Source organism: Triticum dicoccoides, chromosome 6A, assembly GCF_002162155.2.
Source record: "Triticum dicoccoides isolate Atlit2015 ecotype Zavitan chromosome 6A, WEW_v2.0, whole genome shotgun sequence".
In the NCBI taxonomy this organism is placed as follows: Eukaryota; Viridiplantae; Streptophyta; class Magnoliopsida; order Poales; family Poaceae; genus Triticum; species Triticum dicoccoides.
In genome coordinates, this window is record NC_041390.1 from 526,768,183 (window position 1) to 526,775,429 (window position 7,247).

A 7,247-nucleotide genomic window follows, 5' to 3' on the forward strand; every position below is an offset into this window, starting at 1 on the left:
TATTACCGTCTTATGTCAGGATTTTCATGAGGATTGCACCGGCTCTTGTGAATTCTTGATGTAGTGATACTTCTCGCCATCATTATTCATCCCTCGGTTCCGTGTTGTCACAACCGGAAGGCCAACAAGTGAATCGTGATGTGTGAATTCAATACTCCTAGCAACCTCGTTGCTTGGTAGTTAAAGGATAATAATTTCAATCTTAGCATGTTGGTTTTTAAATCATCTCTCTAAGACTGATCGTGTTACCTATTCCTTATTTCGGTGCACCCTTCGATTGATGAGTTAGGATCTTGTCAAGTCCTCACTCATTTGATCATATCGTCTTGCCCTCAAAAGCGAGATTGTTCTCGAGCTTAGTAACATACCGGTGGTTCGTGATTTTCTGGATGTCTTCTCGGAAGTATTACCAGGTTGTCACCTGACTGTTATGTTGAGCTCGTGATCAAGTTGGTTTCTTGTGAACCACCCTTTCTCCAAGAATCTGTGATGGATATCCCGGAGCTAGTTGGTTAAGCTAGACAACAACTTGGAGAGTTGGAAGATAAAAGCCTGTCTGACTTAGTTCATGTTAAGGGATATCTTTCTGTGTATGTGTGTGTGTTGAAGAAAGATGATATCTTCATTAATTGGTCCTTGTGATCAGTTGCTGGACCTATTGTCTTATCAATCCTTTGATTTGAGTGTGGGCTATCGTCAAATCAAATCAGTACCAACGATGCTCGTAATGTTGTCTTATTCGTGGTTGATCCCTCGAGCATACACCATTACATCTTTGGTCTGACCAATGCTATCACTTGTTCACTTAACTATGGAATTCCTTTTAAAAGGAAACCCAGATGAATTGTTGTTGTGCCCATTGACAACATCCTTGTCTTCTCCATAATTTTGCTGAACATTAAGCTAGTGTTGGAAACTTTTGAAAGCATTTGTTCATGCTAGCTCACGAAGCATATGTTTGGATGAAGGTAGTGACTTCCTTTAATTCATGTGCATCTGATGCAAGTTGCCGCCATGGATTCGAGAAAGTCAATGTTGCTTTCTTTGGAATCATTCCAAATCAGTCATGCACACGTGCGAAGAATGCTGTGGTTTGAAGACTTGCAACCTTCAATCTATATGTATCCCTAGCACACCAAGCCACTGATTGATTTGTTCAAGGAGAAGGAGTTCCTTCATAAGAGCTAATCCGGACTTATGAAAGAACTTCGATACCCTCGTTGATGGTTCCCCCTCCTGAACTCGGTAGTGTTTTATTATAAGACTACCACGTGGTCATGCTTGTCTGGGACAACGTGTTCACATGTTTGTAGCAGAACCAGCTCATGTTTTGGAGCTTGCTATCGTAGTTCATCTCCCGAGAATCCCGCAACGTCATCTCGTCGATTTGTGTTGCAAACTTTCATTTTTGTTCCTAAGACTCGATGAGCCTGGAATATCCTAACACCAACCAGAGCTGAATCTCAGGCAGATATGATGGTTGGAACATTTCCCTAAGAACTATAATATTGGTCTCTCGATAACCGGTAAGGTGGATGTCGTGGCCAACACACCCATCCGGTAGACCTATTATTATAGTATCTTGTTTGAGGAAGTTGGCCACCCCCCCCCCCATAGGGATTTCGTAGGATTTACTCCCTAGTTGCCCCTATGGATTTTTGTGTTCCCGAAGTCCGACCTTTTACTTGATGTTTTAGATATCAAACCATATCTATGAATGGGTTATACTAGCACATCAAGGAGAACATTAGAAGCGGAGTGCTAAATGTCTCTCGGTCGATCATCCAGATTTTATTTGCTTGGCCTCGCTAAGGTGAAATCTGAGAAAGTGTTATCTTTCTTTGCATCTGCATCCTCCATCACCGTTCATCATGGTAGTAAGTTGTGTTACCGGACCCTTGACACGGATGTTGGTAAACCTTGATGATTGTGGAAATGCTCAAGTTCTTGAGAGCACGCACAAGCGCTACGTGTTATCATCGGCTCTAACTGGGATTCCTCTCAGTTTCCTCGGTTATGCTATAACTTCTCAACAGTGGATTCACTCTTTGTTGTTGGGTTCTTCCCAAGTTACCAGAATCATTCCCAGCATTTGCATTTTGTTCCCAGCTTGCACCGCCAATGTGTCATTCTACCATGGGTCTCTTCCATTTCCGGTGATAAGCAAAATCATCCATTACGTTGTCTTCAACAAGGTAATCCACATCATCCAGGTCTGAGTATGCCATTCTACCGACCCCCTCCAAATGATCGCTCGAGATTTGCCTTAGGCTGATATAGAGAGTCTCAATGATCTCTATATCAAAGGTAATTCTTTTGCCACTTAAGGGGATATTTCTACGAGTCACCTTCCCTAAGGTGTATCGTTATGGTATCATGGCAACTCAACTCCTCGCTACGTTGACAATCGATTACCACCTTCTTAAGCGTGAAATTGTGGTCTACCTAGTGAACCTTCGTCATCTGCTTCACTCCATTCCTATGGATGTGTGCTTCGCCTCTCAGCTCGAGAGATGTTGCTATGTCTCATTCCGTGAGTTAATCCTGAGTTGTTCGACCTTCGAGAAGAACCATTCTTTTAGGATCCTTCCTTTCCTCTCGTTGTCATGTTAGTTGGAGTTCTCAGAGCAAGACATCAAGACAATGATGGTGAATGAATCAACGTTCAACTGAAGTGCACCCTGGATCGTGAAGATTATACTAGTTGCGTTTCCCCTTCACCTTACCCTACGCTTGAATCTCGAGACGAGATTCTTGTTTAGTGGGGGTGAGTTGTCACATCCCTAGCTTCTGGTAATGCACTAGGCTAGACCTCTTGCTGCATCATGTTTAAATTCAAATGAAATTTGAATTGAGGAATTTTCAAAGCCTCAGAAACCTCTAAAAATAACCAACAATTAAATCTTCTCAAATGTGTCCAAGAAAATGTTCCTGTTATTCCATGGAAATATTGGTGAGAGGTAAAATTTAAACCAATATTTTTGGAGTCACAGAGATATTTATTTTGGCCATTTGAATTAATCCAATAACAGTTTGCTTTGGATTTATATTTAATATATATTAAATGTGACTCCAAATAATTCTGGAAGTTGTGAGTGGCTTTGTATATATTTTAGTAAGCCACATAATAAACTACAGAATTTATTAAAATGGTTTAGTATTTTTACTAAACCAAAACAAAACAGAACAAAATAGAAAACAGAAATATAAAACAGAAAGCAGAGAGAGAGAAGGAATCTCACCTGGGCTTACCTGGCGGCCCAAGTGGCCGGCCCAGCCCACCACCACAGCCTCCCTGTCGTCTTCCTCCCTGGACAGGAGGACGAGCGCGTGCCCGCCGCGCACTGGCCACGCGCCTCGCCAGCTCCTGCTTACCGCTCTCCCCCGACGCTCTGGACGCCCTGGACGTCGACACGCGGCCTCCCCGACCGCCCCTCACTCTCTCCCAAGCTCTCCCCCTCCTCTGTTCCTCTCTCCCTCTCGTGCCGAGCGCAGCCGTCGCCACCGACGCCGTTCGCCGCGGCCACCGGCCACCCCTCGCCTCGCCGATGCCTCCAGAAGAACCGCCGCGCCTTCTTCTTCGTCTCCACCAACCCGTGTGACGCCGGAAGCCTCGGAGCGCCGTCCCCGACGTCTTCTTCCTCCTCGGGCCACCGAGATCGCCGGCGACCTCCCGTCGTCACCAGCCCCTCCCCGAGCCCACTGACCACCCCTGCGGACTCGACGTGAGCTCCTCTTCGTTTCCCCTCCGTATTTTCGTTCAATTTCGTGCCGTATCCATCGTCTCCGCCGAGCCCGAGAGCCCATTGCCGCCGGCCACGAGGTCGCCGTGGCTAGAGCTCACGCGCGTCACCTCCAAGCACACCACCATGTTCAGCACCACGCCAGGATCCCAAAACCCTAGTCTATCGCTCCTGTGGCGCACCGTAGCCACCGCCCGCGCCTCACCCGAACTCCGGCCGCCGCCGTCGTCATGGTTGCCGTCGCCTCCGGCCACCTTAGCTTCTCCCGTCCGCCCTGTTAGACGCGCGCGAGTCTGGGCATCCCGTAGAGCCCCTCCGCCGCTCTTTTGGTCATCGGAGGGCGAATCCCGGCGCTCTCCGCCGTCCCTGGCCTCGCCGGCGACGAGCCGCGGGTCAACTCCGGCGAGTTGACCCGGGTTTGACCCCCCTCTCTCTCACTGACATGCGGGCCCCGCCCGGCTAATCAAGTTAGGTTAGTATTAACTAAGTTAGATTAGTTAGTTAGACACTGACACTCGGGACCCACCGGTCAGGGGTTGACCGGGCTGTGCCACGTTGACCTGCTGACGTCATCGTGACGTCAGTATGATGCAGTAATACTTTCTGGATTTAAAAATAATCAGGAAATTCCAGAAAAATGCCTAAAACTTCAATAAATCATAGAAAATTAACCGTAACTCCAAATTAAATAAATTATATATGAAAAATTATCAGAAAAATTCAAGGAATCCATCTGTACCATTTTCATGCATGTTAGAACAACTTATCACTACTGTTTTGCACAAATCAATTAAATGGCATTTGAATAATCATATATGGAGTTTGAATTTGAATCTTGGATTCAAACCAACTTCATTTAATCTGGTTTTAGGTGCATTAGCCCAAAACACATTCATATTGCCATGTCATAGCATGCATCATATTGTGCATTGCATTGATTGTGTTTCTTCTGTGTTGCCGGTGATTGCCCCCTTTCGATAGACGTGATACCGATGATGTGATCGTTGACACTGATGAAGACTCAATGTTATCTTCAGAAGTGCCAGGCAAGCAAAAACCCCTTGTTCATTCCGATACAATCCTACTCTCTCGCTCCTGCTCTCTTTTACTGCATTAGGACAACACCGATTCATCTGTTACTTGCTGCGGTAGCTGAACCCCTTTATCCTTTGCATGACATGTCATTGCCACAGTAAATAGATGAAACCCACTAGCATGAGTAGGAGTTGTTTGAGCCCTGATGTGCCTACTCATTCATGCTTGTTTGTCATGCCTGCTACTGCTTAGAGTTGAGTCAGGTCTGATTCATCGAGGATGAATCAGAGGTGTGTGAACATGTCCTACTATGTGTGAGCTAAGTGTGTGAACACGATTTGGTAAAAGGTGTCGGTGAGAGGCCATGTAGGAGTACATGGTGGGTTGTCTCATTGAAGCCGTCCTTAGGAACTGAGTTCTGTGTTTGTGATCCATGATTCAGCTACTACCATGCATTGGGCCCTGAAATATGACCCCGCTCGACTTCTTATTCACCCTAGTCCTCTGTCCAGGAGTTGCAAGTAGTTTCTGGTGTTTGTAGCTTACTGGAGGCCGTGGACAGCGCTGACCGTAGGGGTGGGCTGTGATGCGGTAGGTACGTGGCACGGTGTACCGAATGCCCGTTTGGTATTTCGGGAACCCTGTTCACATCGTTTGGGGCTGTGAGCGAAACTCCGGCCGGATCTCCTCATGGATGGAACCCGAATAGGCGATAAACCTGGACTAGAGACTTGAGTGTTTAGGTAGGTCGTGGTCTACACCCACGTCGGCTTTCGCTTGAAGTCTGCCGAGCACATGTCGTGTGCAGACGCTAAGTGGTGGAAACATGTATGAAGAAGTACACCCCTGCAGGGTTAACATCATCTATTCGAATAGCCGTGTCCGCGGAAAAGGACTTCTGGGTTGCTTATATCAGTTCATAGACAAGTGAAAGTGGATACTCTAAAATACGCAAGATAAGCGTGAGTGCTATGGATGGCGTTCTCGTAGGGAGACGGGAGCGGATCCATAGTGGTGTATTGATATGGTGAATATGTGGACTCGTGTGCGCCACCTCAAAAAAGTTACTCGCAGTCGTAGTTCAGGATAGCCACCGAGTCAAAGCTGGCTTGCTGCAGTTAAACCCCACCATCCCTTTGTTGATAATGATGCATATGTAGATAGTTCTGATGTAAGTCTTGCTGGGTACATTTGTACTCACGTTTGCCTATTTTATGTTTCTGCAGAGAGACTTCAGTCTCACTAGTATTTCCGCGTGGTCTTCGACGTTTAGCTTGTTACCTCAGCTACGATCTTGTGCCCTCGGCAGGATCTGATAGATAGTCAGGCTTCTCAGCCTTTTTCATTTATAGATGTCTGTACCCAGACATGATAGCTTCCGCTTGTGCTTTGATTGATATGCTCTGATTGTTGGGTCATGAGACCCATGTTTGTAATATCTCGCTCCTCGGAGCCTATTGAATAGATTACTTGAGTCATAGAGTCATGTTGTGATGCCATGTTGTATTTGCACATATCGAGCATATTGTGTGTATGTTATTGAAATGCTTGGTATGTGTGGGATCTGACCATCTAGTTGTTTATCTTTAGTAGCCTCTCTTACGGGGAAATGTCTCCTAGTGTTTCCACCGAGCCATGGTAGCTTGCTACTGCTCCGGAACACTTAGGCTGGCCGGCATGTGTCCTTCTTCGTTCCTGTGTCTGTCCCTTCGGGGAAATGTCACGCTTTGAGTACCGGAGTCCTGTTAGCCCGCTACAGCCCGGTTTACCGGAGTCCTGCTAGCCCAGTGCTACAGCCCGGACCCACTTGCTGATGACCGACACGTTCGAAGCTGGGTCATGAATGCCTGTCCCTGTAAGTCTGTGCCACTTTGGGTTTACGACTAGTCATGTCAGCCCGGGCTCCTTATCATATGGATGCTAGCGACACTATCATATACGTGAGCCAAAAGGCGCAAACGGTCCCGGGCAAAGGTAAGGCGACACCGTGGGGATACCGTGCGTGAGGCCGCAAAGTGATATGAGGTGTTACCGGCTAGATCGATGTGACATCGAGTCGGGGTCCTGACATCGTTGGCCATGTAGGAGTACATGGTGGGTTGTCTCATTGCAGCCGTCCTCAGGAACTGAGTTCTGTGTTTGTGATCCATGATCAGTTACTACCACACATTGGGCTCCGGGCGCTCCAAGCCCTCTCGACTTATTAATCAACTTGATCTCTGTCCAGGAGTTGCAACTAGTTTCTGGTGTTTGTAGGCAGTGTTAGTAGTCTACCAAGTGGCACCCGGTACAGGTGGGCTTGGGACAGACTAGGCACAGTGGCCCGGTGTACCAAGTGGCACCCGGATGGTGGGCTTGGGAACCCTGCACACATCGTTTGGGGCCGTAAGCGACACCCCGGCCGGATCTCCTTGCGGATGGAACCTGAATAGGCGATAAACCTGGACTAGAGACTTGTTCGGTTAGTCA